Source organism: Syngnathoides biaculeatus, chromosome 13 (genome assembly GCF_019802595.1).
Source record: "Syngnathoides biaculeatus isolate LvHL_M chromosome 13, ASM1980259v1, whole genome shotgun sequence".
NCBI classification, from domain to species: Eukaryota; Metazoa; Chordata; class Actinopteri; order Syngnathiformes; family Syngnathidae; genus Syngnathoides; species Syngnathoides biaculeatus.
Genome location: NC_084652.1, coordinates 26,484,397 through 26,504,173, shown reverse-complemented (window position 1 = coordinate 26,504,173; position 19,777 = coordinate 26,484,397). Strand labels below are relative to the sequence as shown.

General features: G+C 43.3%; 1 pseudogene; it reads left to right on the top strand.

Annotated features, from left to right (window-relative positions):
- The first annotated feature begins 18,474 nt into the window (after positions 1-18,474).
- LOC133511569 (5S ribosomal RNA) lies at positions 18,475-18,593 on the top strand (annotated as a pseudogene).
- Positions 18,594-19,777: the final 1,184 nt, after the last annotated feature.

Here is a 19,777-nt window from a genome sequence, read left to right as displayed (position 1 = left end):
CACCAACAGTGAGGGATGCTGCCAAGCTGTAGAAGGTGTCCTATCGGGAATTTCTGGCCTGTGGGACTCCCGTGGTAGCTGATAGGTATTGGCTGGCCAAGCGGAATGCAGCTTCGGTGGTCGCTGAGGCAAAAACCCTGGCGTGGGAGGAGTTCAGTGAGGCCATGGAGAACGACTTCAGGACCGCTTCGAGGAAATTCTGGTCTGCCGTCCGGCGTCTCAGGAGGGGGAAGCAGTGCACCGTCAACACTGTGTATAGTGGGGACGGGGCGCTGCTAACCTTAACTCGGGATATTGTGAGTCGGTGGGGAGTGTACTTCAAAGACCTCCTCAATTCCACCAACATGCCTTCTGACGAGGAAGCTGAGTCTGGGTGCTCTGAGGCGGGCTCTTCTATCTCTGGGGTTGAGGTCACTGAGGTGGTTAAAAAAGTTCTTGGTGGCAGGGCCCGGGGGTGGATGAGATTTGCCCAGAGTTCCTAAAGGCTCTGGATGTTGTGGGGGTGTCCTGTTTGACACGCCTCTGCAACATTGGGTGGACATTGGGGACAGTGCCTCTGGATTGGCAGACTGGGGTGGTGGTCCCTCTTTTCAAGAAGGGTGACCGGAGGGTGTGTTGCAACTATAGAGGGATCACACTCCTCACCCTCCCTGGTAAGGTCTACTCAGGGGAACTGGAGAGGAGGGTCCGTCAGGAAATCGAATCTTTTATTCAGGAGGAGCAATGTGGTTTTCGTCCTGGCCGTGGAACAGTGGACCAGCTGTACACCCTCGGCAGCATCCTTGAGGATGTATGGGAGTTCGCCCAACCACTCTACAGGTCTTTTGTAGACTTTGAGAAGGCATTCGACCATGTCCCTCAAGGAGTTCTGTGGGGAGCTCTTCGGGAGTATGGGGTACCGAATCCCATGATATGAGCTGTTCGGTCCCTATATGACTGCTGTCAGAGTTTCATCCGCATTGCAATAAGTCGGACTCGCTTACGGTAAGAGTTGGAGTCCGCCAAGGCTGCTCTTTGTCACCGATTTTGTCCATAATTTTTATGGATAGAATTTCTAGGTGCAGCCGAGGCATAGAGGGTGTCCGGTTTGGTGGCCTCAGCATCGCATCTCTGCCTTTTGGAGATGATGTGGTTCTGTTGGCTTCATCAAGCCGTGATCTCCAGCTCTCACTGGAGCGATTCGCAACAGAGTGTGAAGCGGCTGGAATTACAATCAGCAACTCCAAATCCAAGACAATGGTCCTCAGTGGGAAAAGGGTGGTGTGCCCTCTCCAGGTCGGGGATGAGATCCTTCCACAAGTGCAGGAGTTCAAGTATCTTGGGGTCTTGTTCACGAGTGAGGGAAGAATGGAGCGGGAGATCGACAGACGGATCGTTGCAGCATCTGCAGTGATGCGGACTTTGTATCGGTCCGTTGTGGGAAAGAGGGAGCTAAGTCGAAAGGTGAAACGGTCAATTTACCAGTTAATCTACGTTCCTACTGTAGGGATTTGCAAGTTTGGACCCTATGCGTGTTCACTGATTGAGGAAGGGATGACCAATGATTAGAAAAATTTAACAGCAAATGGATTTATTACAAAGGAATGTGCAATACAGACATCCTGGTCTGATCTAGGTATCTGCCGCACACGAGATGTCTGACTTCTGGCAAGATAGCCCAAAGAAGAAGACGAGAGCTGCCCGGTAGCACAAGGTTTTTATATGTATGGGTCCATGGTAAAAGTGGCAAACGTTGCACATTATAATGTATGTAATTGATAAGGTCGACATTTTTGTGAGGAGTAACGTGGAAAAGAGTGGAAATTACAGAAATATTTTCAAAACCAGCAACTAGCTGATCACATCCTTGTCTGATTAGCAAATGGACAACACTTTATCTGTTGATTAAATGTATCAGGTCATATTTAAGCAAATAACAAAAGTGCAATAATAGTAAAATAGTCACTACCCTCATCTATGGGCATGAGCTGTGGATCGTGACCGAAAGAACAAGATCCTGGATACAAGCGGCCGGAATGAGTTTCCTCCGCAGGCTCTCCCTTAGCGATAGGGTAAGAAGCTCGGTCATCTGGGAGGGGCTCAGTGTCAAGCTGCTACTTCTCCTCATTGAGAGGAGCCAGATGAGGTGGCTGGTGAGGTGTTCCGGGCATGTCCCACCGGAAAGAGACCCCGAGGACGACCCAGGACACACTGGAGAGACTATGTCTTGGCTGGCTTGGGAACGCCTCGGGATCCCTCCGGAAGAGCTGGAAGAAGTGGCTGGGGAAAGGGAAGTCTGGGTATCCCTCCTGAAGCTACTTCCCCAGCGACCTGACCCGGAAAAGCGGTAGATAATGGAGGGATGGATGGAGATGGCTGCTCTTGTCATGCGGGGGAAAGAAATTATTTGGTGATGTTGTGGAGAAAAAGCATTCTCAGGAAGTGAAGTCACTGCTGGGCCTTTTTCACCAATGCCTTGGTATTTACAGTCCAGGGGAGTTTATCTGTGATGTAGACTTCAAAAATCTGATGGAATGGACTTTTTCCAATCGACCACCCATTGATGAACAGTAGGACCGGGCCCATGCCGGACCAGATGATTGGATCAAGCAAGATGAGGGAGTGGGGTGGCCCTGTATGCATGTTTAATGTTGGAGTGGACATGGTCCAATGTTTTATCTCTTCTCGTGGGACACTTCACATGCTGGATAAATTTGGATAGAACAATCTCTAAACACGCTTGATTGAAGTCACTAGCAACAATAAATACTCCGTCTAGGTGTGGCGAGCTGCTGTCTGTTTACAGTCATGAGCAGACGGCTAAGTGCTGTGCAAACTTTAGCAACTTGTGGGATACAGACAGTTACCACAAGGACTACCGTTAACTCCATCAGTCGATAAAAGGGTCTGCTCAAGATTGAAAGAAACTCTAAATCAGGAGAGCTGTGGGTTTCAATGATCCTGCTCTTAGAACAGTGGGCAACTACCCACGGAGATCCCGGCGGTCTCGCGATGTCCTCTGGAATGTTTTTGTCTCGAAATTCATCAATGAGTGATAAATTATGCTTCAGATAAATCAGATCCTGGAAGCTATAGGTGAACGTGGCTTGACAAAAATTCACAAATAGTGCCAAAATAATGAAAAAGCACAAACTGGATAGCTAAGTGCATCTGCACACGTGTGCTGCCATTTTGCCTCACTAAATATTGAGCCAGTGTTTCTACTCTTTTGAACCAATCTTGTTACATGTACATTCCTGACAATGCGTTATGGGCATCATAACGGAAAAAAAATCTCATGACAATTTGCAATATCATAGACCTGCTTGATTCGAATTGGTTGAGTGTGCTTTGGCTAGCATGGTTGTGTCACTTTGCTCTTATGGTTTGTATCGTGTTGTTTGTCCTATGTTTCTTATCAAATTCAGGTTTGTGTCAAATAATTCACAAAAATCCCTTTACACATTAAAAAATCACTATAAAAATGATTTAAGACACCACCCAAGGGTTAAGATTATTGGCCTGGCCGGCTCAGAGAGTGAGGTGTCCTTTATATATTTTTCACGGAGTTGGCAAACCTATGTCACAAACACATGGGATACTGTCCATTTGAGTCCAAAGATGCCGGAAGAAGATTGTGTTATTGTGGCTGAAACATATTGGGATGTGTACAGGCATAAGAAAGATGCTTGACATAACATATTTGACTGACATTTGACCGCGGTTTGGTTTTAGCACATTAAGTGAATCTGCACATAGCGTGTGAGAGCTGAGAATGACTTGTTACAATTTTGAAGCTTCATTTGATTTACGTGGTGATTTCATTATTATTGACAAGCCTGTTAATCACACATTTGTGCTCCAAATTATTTTTCCAAGATTTTCACAATTTTTACTTTACAAGGACTTTGACAAGTTCACTAGAAACTTAAGTTTGTTTTACTGTGGATATGTATCCATCCATTATCCAAGCCGCTTATCCTCACAAGGGTGACAGGAGAGCCGGAGCCTATCCCAACTAGCTTCGGGTGAAAGGCGGAGTCCACACTGAACTGGTCGTCAGTCAGTTGCAGGGCAGATATCAACACCATCACGGAGCAGGAATCAATCCCACGGTGCCTGCACAAAACTCAGGCGTGTGTACCACTATACCATCAGTGACCCCATATAATATAATGGATATATATAATATCAAAATATAGTTAAGAATAACTGTAAAACAACGTATATCGTTTATAGGGATGACACTTGACCTTTAAAACTGTTTGGGAGCATCATTTAGCTTTCCTCATGCATTGCTAAAGATATTCTGCAAGCAATAATTCAGTTTTACACCAAAAAAAACATATCATTGTGGGGTAAAAAGAAATGAAACAAAACTGGAAGTGAATTTATAGTTCATAGTTGGGTTTGTTTAGTTCAGTCACATTTCAAATCTTTGCAGTCGAGCACGAAAAATCACGGACATAAAATTTGTTACAAGTAGAAAAAATAGATATTGAAAGACGTCACTTGTTTTGTGTTTTCTTGATATTAATTCATGTGTTTATTTCATAAACACTGATCTCACCACAGTGCATATGTCTGATGTTGCTTAGAGTGGTCAAAGGGGGTGCTCACAAGTTTAGTGTGTTTGGTGAGACACATAAATAATTAGAGGGACCGTTGGTCTTGACATTGATTTATGTGTTTGTTTCATAAACGTTGGTAACAAAACAAGCCTGCTCCTAAACAATCAGTATTCACCCGGAAACAGGAAATGCAAGTTAATTGTACTGAGCATGTCCAGAAGTGATGTCAAAAGTGCATGTTCAGAGCTTCTTCATGTACTGCGAGCGCATTTACGTTGAAAGTCATCAACATAATTAGCCATTTCAAAGGAAATTCAGTTCCACCAGGGGTGCTCTATGCATCAATCGCGAGGCAGTTTTGGTTGATCGTGTGACAGTGTGTGTCCCCCCAAAAGACGTTCGACAAGCATCCACCTAGTCAGCTTGATTCAGGTGTGGCCAATGCGTCGAGAGCATGCACATAAAGGCGCGTTCTATCAGGCCGGCCTCCTATTTATGGCAGTCGCGGCGTAGTGCGCGTGCACCCCCACCTGCCCCGCTATACTATATTATAACTATAATACATATGAGATTGTGATTTACTTTGACTTGATCTAAATCATCATTAATGGATTGACAATATTGATACCGCCGTAAATTACGCGAGATTATCACAATACATCACGAATGCCGACAGGAAAGTTTGTTACAATGTATCGCTAGCTTGTTGCCACTAACGCCGCTTATGTTGAACTAAACTTTCAGCATTTTCAAAACATTCCGGGTATAGACCGTTCATTTTTATTCCTTGACAGGCCAGGACATTTAACTTTTCTTCAGATAAAGTTTGTCAGATCAAGAATTTTTATTGATGAAAAAATTTAAATACCGTTTTATATCATGTTCTACTAATATCAGTTGGAAATTGGAAATAGACATTTCTGAGTTAGAATTTTTCTATTTTAGTTATGTATTTGTTTATTTTATTTTTTATTTACAGTTATGTTATATTAATCCAGTCATTTATTTTAAGGTCTTGAGGTTCCATCCCTAATCACACCCGCAACTTTATCTGCGGGCATGACTGGTGGACCACACTCGCAACTATATCTGTGAGCATGAATGACCAGACGCGGACTTTTTTCAAATGTGAGTGACTGCAGTTGTGTGTGTGCGTAGGTGGGGGGCCACCATCTCCTTATATGCCCCCCATATACATCCATCCATTATCTACCGCCTTTCCGGGTCGGGTCGCGGGGAAAATAGCTTCAGCAGGGATACCCAGACTTCCCTTTCCCAAGCCACTTCTTCCAGTTCTTCCGGAGGGATCCCGAGGCATTCCCTAGCCAGCCAAGAGACATAGTCTCTCCAGCGTGTCCTGGGTTGTCCTCTGGGTCTCTTTCCGGTCGGGCATGCCCAGATCACCTCACCAGGAAGGCGTCCAGGAGGCATCCGAATCAGATGCCCCAGCCACCTCATCTGGCTCCTCTCAATCCTGGGGAGTAGCGGCTTGACACTGAACCCCTCCCGGATGACCAAACTTCTCACCCTATCTCTCAGGGAGAGCCCGGACACCCTGCGAAGGAAACTCATTCAGGCCAGTTGTATCCGGGATCTTATTCTTTCGGTCACGACCCACAGCTGATGCACATAGGTGAGGGTAGGAACATAGATCGACTGGTAAATTGAGAGCTTTGCCTTTCGACTTAGCTCCCTCTTTACCACAACAGACCGATAAAAAGTATGCATCACTGCAGACGCTGCACCGATTCATCTGTCGATCTTCCGCTCCATTCTTCCCTCACTCGTGAACAAGACCCCAAGATATTTGAACTCCTCCACTTGGGGAAGGATCTCATCCCCGACCTGGACGCCACCCTTTTCTGACTGAGGACCATAGTCTCGGATTTGGAGGTGCTGATTCTCATCCCACCCGCTTCACACTCTGGTGCGAATCGCTCCAGTGAGAGCTGGAGATCACGGCTTGATGAAGCCAACAGAACCACATCATCTGCAAAGAGCAGAGATGCGATGCTGAGGCCACCTATATGTATATAGATATATATACATATACAGTGAAGAAAATAAGTATTTGAACACCCTGCTATATTGCAAGTTATCCCACTTAGAAATCAGGGAGGGGTCTGAAATTTTCATTTTAGGTGCATGTCCACTGTGAGAGAGATGATCGAAAAAGAATAATCCAAAAATCACAATATATGACCTTTTAACAATTTATTTGTGTGATACAGCTGCAAATAAGTATTTTTGAACACCTGAGAAAACCAATGTTAATATTTGGTACAGTAACCTTTGTTTTCAATTACAGAGGTCAAACTTTTCCTGTAGTTGTTCACGAGGTTTACACACACTGCAACAGGGATTTTGGCCCATTCCTCCACACAGATCTTCTCTAGATCAGACAGGATTGGGCTGTCGCTGAGAAACATGGAGTTTCAGCACCCTCCATAGATATTCTATTGGGTTTAGGTTTGGAGAATGGCTAGGACATGCCAGAACCTTGATATGCTACTTACGGAGCCACTCCTTAGTTTTCCTAGCTGTGTGCTTTGGGTCACTGTCACGTTGAAAGACCCAGTCACGACCCATCTTCAAGGCTCTGACTGAGGGGAAGAGGTTGTTCTCCAAAATCTCACAATAAATGGCTGTGGTCATCTTCTCCTTAATACAGTGGAGTCGTCCTGCCCCATGTGCAGAAAACCACCCCCAAAGTATGATGCTACCACCCCCATGCTTCACAGTAGGGATGGTGTTCTTGGGATGGAACTCATCATTTGTCTTCCTCCAAACACGGTTAGTCGAATTATGACCAAAAAGTTCAATTTTGGTCTCCTTTGACCACAAAACTTTCTTCCATGACTCCTCTGTATCATAAAAATGGTCATGGGCAAATTTAAGATGGGCCCTGACGTGATGGTTTAAGCAGGGAAACCTTCTGTGCCATGCATAATTTCAAACCATGACGTCTGAGTGTATTACCAACAGTCACCTTGGAAATGGTGGTTCCAGCTCTTTTCAGGTCATTGACCAATTCTTTTCATGTGGTCCTGGGCTGATTCCTCACCTTTATAAAGATCATTGAGCCCGCACGAGGTGATATCTTGCATGGAGCTCCACTCCGATTGAGATTGACCGTCATGTTTATCTTCTTCCATTTCCTAATGATTGCTCCAAAAGTGGACCTTTTTTCACCAAGCTGCTTAGCAATTTCTCCGTAGCCCTTTCCAGCCATGTGGAGTTGTACAATTTAGTCTCTGGTTATCTTTGGTCTTGGCCATGTTACAAGTTTGAGCCTTCCTGATTATATGGGGTGGACAGGTGTTTTTATGCAGCTAACGACCTCACACAGGTGCATCTGATTCAGGATAATACATGGAGTGGAGGTGGGCTTTTAAAGGCAGACTAACAGGTATTTGAGGGTCAGAATTCTAGCTCATAGACAGGTGTTCAAATACTTATTTGCAGCTGTATCACACAAATAAATCATTAAAAATCATATATTGTGATTACTGGATTTTTCTTTTTAAAATATCTCTCTCACAGTGGACATGCACCTATGATGAAAATTTCCGACCCCTCCATGATTTATAAGTGGGAGAACTTGCAATATAGCAGGGTGTTCATAAACCATCATCCAAGTGTCACCTCGCTGTTATATGCCTTCATGACAGAAATGCTTTCTAACATTGGTGAGGGTTTCTCTTCCAACACCGAGAGGACTGGATATGTTGCTGCAACACAATTCCTCATGAAGTAGTTTTGGACATACAGTATAGATGAAATGACAAAGCAGAAAGACATACATTTGCTCTACTTAGATGCACTACATTATGTGGTTGATGCAATGCTCTTTTTCTCTGTGCTCGTGCACAAAGATCAAAACATGAATCAACTTAAGGTATCAATAAGGCAGCTAGATAATCACTGTAGGATTTAATCAAATGTGTCATAGGTTGTATGCCGGATGGTGTGACTTTTCCAGGTAAATATGCATTACTACTACTTTTCTAGTTGTGGTAGACCTACACCTTGAACAAAAGATGGCGGTAATAAGCTATTTGCCCTTCAAAAATAATTGCACGTCGGACAGTTGTTCCTGATACACAAGATGGGACTCACAACTGACAAAAACAGCAATCCGTTTGTCACTTCCAAACGGATTTCAAAAAACATCAACTATGATTAAAGATGAGCAAACAAAAGGGACAAATAAACAAATTATTTGAGATTAAATATTAAATAAATTACCTTTAATATGCAAAGTACCAGGTGGCACGGTGGCTCAGATGGTAAAGCGTTGGCCTCAGAGTTCTGAGGACCCAGGTTCGATCATGGCCTGCTTGTGTGGAGTTTGCATTTTCTCCCCGTGCCTGCGTGGGTTTTTCTCCGGGCATTCCTTTTTCCTCCCACATCCCCAAAACATGCAAATTAATTTGACACTCTAAATTGCCCCTTGGTGTGATTGAGAGTGCGGCTGTTTGTCTCTGTGTCCTGCGATTGGCTGGCAACCAGTTCAGGGTGTACCCCCCCTCCTGCCCGTTGACAGCTGGGATAGGCTCCAGCATTCTCCGCGACCCTTGTGAGGGTAACCGCCTCGGAAGATGGATGGATGGATGGATAGATGTAAAGTACCAGAAGGATGGGAACGTGCTTTATTTCTTTAATGAATAGGGTGTGTGGTCCCTGCTCCTTGAGATATAAGCCTGATCCATATGTAAAGTGCCTTGTAATAACTTCTGCTTGGGTATATAAATAATATTGATGTTCAATGTGGTTCGGTCACATGAATAGGTGAAATCAATAAGTGTCAGGTTGACCAGTTGGACATTTATTTAACAGGACACAAAAAGAAGCAAAGACATCAGTTCAAGTTTGAGAGCTCCTGCGGACAGTGGAGAGGAACTGTCTCGTACAATTCACTACTGCACTCTCTGATGATCCTCTCCTCAGCATCGCTATTTATTTGATTTCAAACGCCCCTTATTTACATGGATATTACTAGAAGGAGAAGGGATAACAAAACATAGTTGAAACACAGTGTACCTGTTTGTTTATGTGTGCGTGCATGTGTGTGGAAGATTGCTGAGTGTATGTGTGGTCAAGTTTGAAATCCTTTCTTTCACAGACAACAGGTGCTCCTGGTTGTAACAGTTCTGATGATATGTTTTTGTTCTTGTGCTATCTCCTGTTAAGCGGCTCCCACGTATCTAAAGCAGAGCAAAGCATTCTTCATTGCAAGCAGATGTATGATAAATATATTTACAATTATTCCTACATTTCCTCCCTCTTTATCCTGTAATTGCACAAATTCTCACATCAAGGAAAAGATCACACTTTTGGCTTTATTCTATAGAATCATACTTATGAAAACAAGCACAGTTACAATCGGAGGAAAATATATAATCACTTGCAATCTTCTGGATCAGAGAACAGGTCTGGAAGAGAACTCATAATGTCATTATAATAGTCAACAATATCACTGTCATCACCATGTTGTACCAACACTGGATGTATTTCTGCCAATTTTAATTTGTCGAGCCAATAGCAGTGGTTATAAGACGGATCAGTGATGCCCTTATGCAGGGAATACAACAACATCCACGCAATGTAAGAATAGCTGAAAACACATATAGAAACTAGAATAGAGAACACCAAGTTTTTATATTTGCCCAACGTTTTTCCCACCACTCAGACCAGGCTGATGTCTTCACACCAGAGTGGTCCTTCATCTTGTGGTTCAGGGTGCGGAGGCCTTGAAGGGCCCTTGTCAGTGAACCATCAGGTCCTGTGTTAATAGGAATAAACGTACAACACTGGTAATTGAACAGTGAGCAGACGCCACCCTTCTCGGCCAGGAGCATGTCATCGTCATTGTTCTCTTATGGCAATAAAGCCAGCTTCAGTATAGTTACCTAGTTTCTGTACATTGTAATGTATGTAGTTGATTCTGTCAATGTTTTTATGTGGAGTTATTCATAGCAACATGGATTCCCATCCTGCAGCAATCTGATAGGCCAACTTATACTCGGCTGGTACGCCTCGTGGAATCCCAATTGCATCAATGTATGTCAGATCTCTATCTTTCCAAGATGACCTTTACCTTTGGGAGAAATCGAGGGGATGTCCAAACAATTGTATATCCTCTGCTGTGGATCGAAATACAGTCACAGGTAAGATACAGTGTTCGCAGATGATATTGTGATATGCAGTGAAAGCAGGGAGCATGCAGAGGAACAATTAGAAAGATGGAGAGATGCACTGGAAAGGAGAGGAATGAAGATTAGCCAAAGTAAAACAGAATATATGTGCATGAATGAGAAAAGTGGAGGGGGAAGAGTGAGGCTACAGGGATAAGAGATGGCGAGGGTGGACAACTTCAAATATTTAGGGTCAACAATCCAGAGCAATGGTGAGTGTGGTAAGGAAGTGAAGAAACGGGTCCAAGCAGGTTGGAACAGCTGGCGAAAGGTGTCTGGTGTGTTATGTGACAGAAGAGTCTCTGCTAGGATGAGGGGCAAAGTTTACAAAACAGTGGTGAGGCCGGCCATGATGTACGGATTAGAGATGGTGGCACTGAAGAAATAACAGGAAGCAGAACTGGAGGTGGCAGAGATGAAGATGTTGAGGTTCTCGCTCAGAGGTGAACAGGTTAGATAGGATTAGAAATGAGCTCATTAGAGGGACAGCCAAAGTTGGATGTTTTGCTGACAAGGTTCGAGAGAGCAGACTTCGATGGTTTGGACATGTTCAGAGGCGAGAGAGTGAGTATATTGGTGGTAGGGTGCTGAGGATGGAACTGCCAGGCAAAGGGGCGAGAGGAAGACCAAAGAGAAGTTTTATGGATGTGGTGATTGAAGACATGAGGGCAGTTGGGGTTAGAGAGGAAGATGCAGGAGATAGGCTAAGATGGCAAAAGATGACACGCTGTGGCGACCCCAAACGGGACAAGCCGAAAGGAAAAGAAGAAGATACAACTTTTGACCAACACACCACCACTACACATTGCCCGGTGGGAGCAGTGGGGCAAATGGTTATCATGACGTCATGTTTTGTTGAGACTTCCCACCTTAACACCTGTCCTTGTAAAGTTAACATTGGAGAAGTTAGCCAATGCAGCATCAGTAGAAAATATCGGTTTATCATTTACTGCCTTAAAAGTAAGTTTCTTTTGGCTTTGCCACGGCGTGTCATCTCAGATGAAAGCACATATATGTTTGGCACAATTTTTACACCAGATGCCCTTCCTGACACCACCGCCCCAGTGGGATATGAACCCATAACCCCTGGTTTACCAAACCAGTGCTGTAACCACTGAGGAACGGGGCCTCCGTTGTTAGTTGTATAAACACTATTCCATTTCTGATAAGTGGTGTTAGGAGTTGTTTTAGTCATTACCTCCACGGTACACTGTGGTGGGATTTTGGCTGGAATGACACATAGTCGTGGCCTAGGCCCCATGCAGGTGATGCAACTATAGTTTACCATGTTTGCTGCATTCTCCATTAATAACAACAAGTTGTTTATTTTTGTGAAATACCTGTCACTGCTAAAAAATGTTCATAACTCTTTTTCAGGTGAAATATTTCAACTCCCTTGGACTCTTTTGTATGCCATTTGGGTTTAAGGTACCATTAAATTGGCAAATGGTGAGAAGAAAATGGGGGTTTTCTATGGCATAATCCCACAGATGGAATCCACAGCAAGATCTGGTAGAAGTCTTAAAAGCCAGGGAAAAAATTTAACCTTAGTTAAATTGACCTGTGTTGTAAGGCCTGTTTCTGTCTTAAGTTAGTTCATTCGGTGTTTGTGATGCAGAGAGTATGATGATCTTTCCCAGGAAGGGGTCCATTTGTTACCTTCGTCTGCCACCAGGGTGTTCCACATGAAGTCTCATGCATTATTTGTCAGATACCATTTATTTGATCTAAACCTTATTCTTTCTCAATTCTCTTTGTTGAATTATGATAGTGGTTTTCTGATTCATTGGGAGGCACACATGTAGTCCTTCCCTCATGCCTCGGTGACTGCCGCATAGTTGTTTGTCAATGTTATTTGAAATGAGAGTGCACCTCTTTATCTTATGTTTGGTAGGCATAGTTGACTGAGTATAATTATTAGTTCTGTTGTTATATATTTTTTGCCAGGTGTACAGGTGCCCAAAGGTACCATATGACCAAAACTATCATTATGGCTGTCAACATTGCAGCCCAACATGCTATCATGTTTTATTTTTTTAGCCATTTTGGATTAATGTTGACAATGCAGCCCTTTGGTGGCACAAGCCAGTGCAATATGTAGGGCAGCCCCAAGCACGGATAAATGCAGAGGGTTGAGACAGGAAGGGCTTCTGGTGTAAAACTGTGCCAAACAAATATGAGCATTCATCTAAAGAATATCGTACCGGATCAGTCGTGGCCCAGGCTAACAACGCCAGCCCCCGGCACCATTAACCTGCAGGCCGTCGGTGGAAATTCATCTACCCTGGGTCCAAGACAAAAAAGAGGAGGAAACCAAATTTGTCGGCAGAAGAAGAATAGGAATATACAGAGCCTACAACTGAGTGTAGGGACTTTGAATGTTGGGAATATGAAAGGAAAAGCTCTAGAGTTGGTTGACATGATGATGAGGAGAAAGTTTGATGTATTGTGCATCCAAGAGAGCAGGTGGAAAGGTAGTAAGGCTAGAACTTTAGGAGCAGCTTTTAAATAAACTTACCCTGGAGTAGATGGGAAGAGTAATGGAGTAGGGTTATTTTAAAGGAAGAACTGGATAAGAATGTCTTGGAGGTGAGAGGAGTATCAGATTGAGGGATGAGGCTGAAATTTCAAATTGAGGGTCACGTATAATGTGGTTAGCGGCTATGCCCCACAGGTAGGATGTGATCTAGAGTTGAAAGAGAAATTCTGGAAGGAACTCGATGAAGTAGTTCTGAGCATCCCAGACAGAGAGAGAGTTGTTATTGGTCCAGATTGTGATGGACATGTTGGTGCAGGAAACAGGGGTGATGAAGAAGTGATGGGTAAGTACGGCATCCAGGAAATGATCTTTGAGGGACAGATGGTCGTGGACTTTACAAAAATGATGAAAATGGCTGTAGTGAACACTTATTTCCAGAAGAGGCAGGAACATAAAGTGACCTACAAGAGCGGAGGTAGAAGCACGAAGCAAGTGGATTATATTTTGTGCAGACGATGTAATCTGAATGAGGTTACTGACTGTAAGGGAGTGGTAGGCCAGAGTGTAGTTCGAAAGCATAGGATGATGGTGTGTTGGCTGACTGTGGTGGTGGGTAGGAAGATAAAGAAGGCAAAGGTAGAGCAGAGAACAATGTGGTGGAAGCTGAGAAAGGAAGAATGTTGTGGGGCCTTTCGGAAAGAGGTGAGACAGGCTCTCGATGGACAGAAAGAGCTCCCGGAAGAGTGGACTACTACAGCCAAGGTGATCAGAGAGGCAGGCAGGAGAGTACTTGGGGTGTCTTCTGATAGGAAACGAGAGAAGGAGACTTGCTGGTGGAACCCCAAAATACAGGAAGTCATACAAGGAAAGAGAAAAAATCATGAGGGCCCACCTTGTAAACCTATAACACACATTTTACTGCCGATTTCTTTCGCTTTCAGTTGGCTCTGGACAGGGGATCCACCTTGGCCATCTCCTCTCTGTGTGTTCACTCAGTCCTCAAGAACGTTTTCAATTTTGAGCCATCTGCTCTTATGAACACTGAAAGCCTTTGTTGTTTTACAGCACAACATTAGTGCCTCACGCTTCTTTCTCCAATGCCTCACCATCGATTTGTTGATGCCAAGCTTACCTGCCACAGCCCCATTTCCCTCCTGGATTGACAGATCGATGGCTTTCAACTTAAAAGCTCCATCATATGGTTTTCTTGTTGGGTTGCCCAAGATGAGTGTGTGAAAGATGAAAATATATTGCGTTTGTGTGTGTCCTGCTGGGTTTTGTTTCCAGTGTGCCACAAACTACTTCGGTCTTTGTTGTCTTTTTATGCATGCTCGAGGGAGCTACAGATGGAAGTCGTCTGCGCATCCCTATAACCTTACAGGGTACGGTCATGTTCAAATATTACGTTCAAACAAGTTTTTGTTGTATGTTTATTGATAGCTGCTCGTGAAAAAATAAATAAAAATTTTAACTGCATAGCAAAGGAGCCCACAGGGTTCACGGTACCCATAAAAACTAGCAGCTTGTTGTCCGGAAAATACATACAAAAATATTTGGGCTATACAATGGGAAAGTTCAAATTCAGTATAATCTTTACTCTGTCAACTATGTCAAAAATGCAGAATTTGTCTCTGGTAGTTTGAGCCGCTCTAGTATGACAACAGAGAGTTAATTGACAGAATATTTATGAGACATAAAGACATTGGGGAATAGACACAGAACAATACAAGATTGCTTATAATCTGTCAATGACGACTTTTTTGTTTTGACAATACTATAGCAATTAGAGCAGTATGAATGCCCATGATAGCAATAGCCCAGTGCAATGACTATTCTGCAACTTCTTGTGACTTCAAGAAATGTAGTTTCCAGAGTATGCAGTTTAAAGTGATTGGTGGTACAATAATCTGGAACATTGGCAGTTGTGCAAATGTTGCAGATACAATACTCCTCGGCCGATTATGCAAGTGGTGCAGACGCTATTGAGGCACACGAGTGGCCATTTTTGGTCAACAACAGCTGTGCAACCAATGCAGCATGCTGAGAGTTCTACATTGAGTGCATAAGTAATGTATAATATATAATAATAATTGGCCTGGTAGAAATCTGACAACAATCCGAGATAAAACGTTGATCGCATGTTGCAGCTGAATTGTAAATTAGCTGTTTCAGAGGGAAGGTGGAATGCTGGAATGTCTGCTAGCTTTAGTTTGCATTTTTCAGAAGTGTCTACCTGAGGGAGGGAGCTGGAAGAACTGGTGACCGGGATGTGGAGAGTCCAAGAGGATTTTGCATGCTGTTGTCTTAGATCTGGTAGTGTGCAAGTCCTTAAGGGTGGGTATGGGGATTCCGACAATACTTTCAGTAGTTTTGACTGTCCGTTTCAGTTGGAGTTCATCGTTTTCTTTTCTTTATTTCAGAAGCAGCAAACCAGACTGTGATGGAGGTACACAGCATTGCTTCAATTATCACCATGTTGAACTTTCTTCACCACTCCTGTGGCAGGCCATGCTCTATCAAAAGCCACAGGAAGTACATCCTCTGCTGGGCTTTTTTGAGGATGGTGTTGATGTTAGTCTCCCACTTCAAGTTCTGAAAGACTATAATACTCTCTGTAATAATGTATTGACAGTTGGACAGTATGAGGGCTTTGGCGAAAGATGCCTCCTGACCATGATCATCTCTACAGTCTTTAGGGGGCTCAGCTCCAGAATGTGTTGGCCGCAGCACAGCTCAAGCCTCTCCAGTTCCTGTTGATATGCAGAGTTGTCACTCTCTATGATAAAGCCGACAACTACATCATCTGCAAATGTAGATCTGTTTGACAGGCGGTGCAGTCATTCGTGTAGAGAGAAGAGCAGTGAGGAGGACACACAACCTTGAGGTGCCCCGGTACTAATGATATGTGCGGATGTGGTGGTGTCCCCAAGTCTTATCTGCTGTATCCTACCTGTCAGGAAGCTATAAATCCAGGAGCTCATGACAGGTGAGACATTGAGCTGGATAAGCTTTGAGGAGAGGAGTTCAGGGATGATGGTGTTAAATTCAGAGCTGAAGTTCACGAACAGTATCCTCAAGTAGGTCTACGAGGTGTCGATGTGCATCATCCGCAGACCTGTTTGCTTGGTAGACAAACTGTAGTTGGTCCAGCAGGGGACTTGTGATGCTGTTGAGTTGGTTCAGCACAAGGCGTTCAGAGGACTTCATGAGAACAGATGTCAAGGTGACAGGCCACTTGTCATTCAGACCGAAGTTTGCAGGTTTCTTGGGGATTGGGATGATGGTGGAGCATTTGAAGCAGAATTGTACTTCGCACAGTTCCAGAGAGCTGTTGAAGATCTGACGAAGACTGGAGTGACCTGGTTTGCTGGTATTGGTTAGAATTCCTTTTTCATGGAGACTGAAACAAATCCATCTTCCTGGCTTAAAGCAAATTTTTTGGGGTTGTTTTAAAAAAAATCATTCTTCTTTCAGTGTTTCTAAATGAGCCACCCAACTGAGTAATTGAATCAAAGTAAAAAGCACAAAGGAGGAATGAAGATTTTTTTCACATTCTCTTTTGCCATAACGTCTGGAAAAGAAGAACTTACTATAGCTTATGGGAAGCTGTATTTGTCTTGATGATGATGACATTTCTGTGAACACATATCAGAAGTGATACATGAGGCTGAAAATCGGATTTGAAATTACATACGCCTTTATTAAAAAAGGATTCTGAAATTTAAGGAAGCACAGTAATCATTTTTGTCATATTCATTCTCAAGTGTTCTATTAAAGCCCAGATGGAAGTGAAGGGACATTTTCTCAAACAACTTTTGATTGTCTTCAACTTAAGATGCTCCTGAAAATTAATGAAAATAAAAAGATTACAAAGTCAAGATTGGATTTGCAGCTAATACAGTACTCTACTAACTGCATAACAAAGGTATGCCACTCACTAGCCCCTTTTTTCTTTTGTCTTGTGAGAACAAGAAAATGGTCAAATAAGAGTAACAACAAGATGTGATTACTTGTCAGTTTTGCTTTACTTTGACTGCAGACCCTATTACTTGCCAGCAGAATTTAATATTCCACCCCTGTCCAGCACAACTGCCCATGTAAAAACTAAAAATACACAACTTTAATCATTTGAAACAAAAATGTGAAAATAATGCTCACTTTTTGTCTCTTAAGGAGCTGCGGTTGCCTCTCCCATAAACAGGCTCCAGTTGCTCCAGTTTGCACAATAAACAATGACATATTGCGTCTCAAAGCTGTGTGTAGTCCTGTGAGTTCGGGGGGGAGTGACATACAAGGTGTCAAAATGTGGAGTTGTAGCATAATGTTCATGGGAAAGGTCCTAAAGACAGGCACAGCTCCTTGTGTGGATGACGTTGGAGAAGCAGTGTGGTAAATGTTTCAAGATGATTCAGAGATGAGTCCTGTCACAACTGGCATGCACGGCCAGGGGTCAGCTAGCAACCACCAGTTACTCATAGTAGATACAATACATGCTGAAAGATAGTTGTTTGTGGTATACAGTACATCATGTATTAAAAAAAAAATGAGAATATCTGGGTATAATGAAATTACTAGTAGGATAGTAACAATTTGTATTTTCAAAGCTTACATTTACTTTAATTTAAATAAAGGGAAATAATGGGTAATAACACATTTGATTTTAAGGACAATTAAATTTAAATAAATATATAATATAGATTTAAAATTTATATTAAAGTGGGCAGCACACTGGAGCAGCTGTGGAGTGGTCTCCTCACAGTTCTGAGGACTGGGGTTCAAATCCCAGACCCTACTGTATGGAGTTTCCATGTTCTCCCCACGCCTGAATGTGTTTTCTCCGGACACTCCGGTTTCCTCTCGCATCCCAAAAGCATGCATTAATTGGAGACTCTAAATTGCCCTTAGGTGTGATTATGAGTGTGACCGTCTGGTGTGTTATGCGACAGAAGGGTCTCTGCTAGGATGAAGGGGAAAGCTTATAAAACAGTGGTGAGGCCAGCCATGTTGTACGGATTAGACACAGTAGCACTGAAGAGACAACAGGAAGCAGAACTGGAGATGGCAGAAATGAAGATGTTGAGATTCTCGCTTGGAGTGAGCAGTTGGATAGGAGTAGAAATTAGTTCATTAGAGGGACAGTGAAAGTTGAATGTTTTGGTGACAAGATTCGAAAGAGCAGACTTCGATGGTTTGAACATGTCCAGAGGCGAGAGAGTGAATATATTGGTAGAAGAGTGCTGAGGATGAGGCTTATGGCCATGCTACCCTGAGAATGCTCGATCTCATCAGATCTCGGAAGCTAAGCGGGTTTGGCCCTGGTTAGTACTTGGATGGGAGACCGCCTGAGAATATCAGGCGGTGTAAGCTTCTCTCCCCGGCTAAAATGCAGAGGGATGTCATCAGGGAAGGTATCCGGCAGAAAACTGTGCCAAACAAATGTGCGTTCTTCTGAGATGACGCGCTGTGACGACCCCTACTGGGACAAGCCGAAAGGAAAAGAAGAAGTGCTGAGGATGGAGCTGCCAGGCAAACAAGCGAGACGAAGACCAAGGAGTAGGTTGATGGATGTTGTGAGGGAAGACATGAGGGCAGTTGGTGTTAGAGAGGAAGATGCAGGATATAGACATTTTGGTGTCCCGTACTATCAATATTTTGTGTCATCTGTTAAAATAATGGATATGCTGTCTGACACAAGCCTGTACAGGTACTTGATTTTATGTGTTTAACTGACTCAACATTAGCCATTTGCTGGAGCAATGGAAATGAAAGCTATCCTCACATGTCCAGATGGGACTTTTCCTCTGTGGCACTATGTCCACAATTTCCCAAAACAATTTTGAATGTGGACTTGTCAGAACAGAGAACACTTTTCGACTTTCCATCAGTCTATCTGAAATGAGTTCAGGCCTACAAAAGCTGTCAGCTTTTCTGTTGTTGTTGATAAATGGATTTTGCTTAGCTTAGGAGAGTTTTAAGTTGCACTCACAGATGTAGCACAAAACGGCATTTCCTGACATAAATTTTGTCATATGTTTATTGAGCCAGTGCCGCATAATCAAAGATTAATGGCATTCATTTTTGGTTTTCGGCCTTGCCACTTACATGCAGTGATTTCTCCAAACTCTCTGAACCTTTTGATATTATGGACCATAGATGATACAATCCCTAAATCCCTAATTGTATGTTAACACACATTGTCTTTAAACTATTTGATTACTTTCTCATAGGCTTGTTCACAAAGAAGCGAACCTCTTCCCATTTTTGTTTTTGAATGACAATAATCCAACGAAGTTCTTTTTACATGCAATTATGGAACCCACCTGTTCCCAGTTAGCCGGTTCACCTATGGGATGTTCTAAACAGATGTTTGATGAGCATTCCTCAACTTCCTTGTTTCTCTCTTGTCACCTGTCAGAGCTTTCTTTGAATTTGCTGTAGCCATAAAATTCTAAGCTAATGATTATTTGTTTTACTGATGGTGTAGTGGTGCAGAATCATGACTTTGGTGCAATGTGGTCTGGGATCGATTCACGATGAGGAATGGTGTCAAC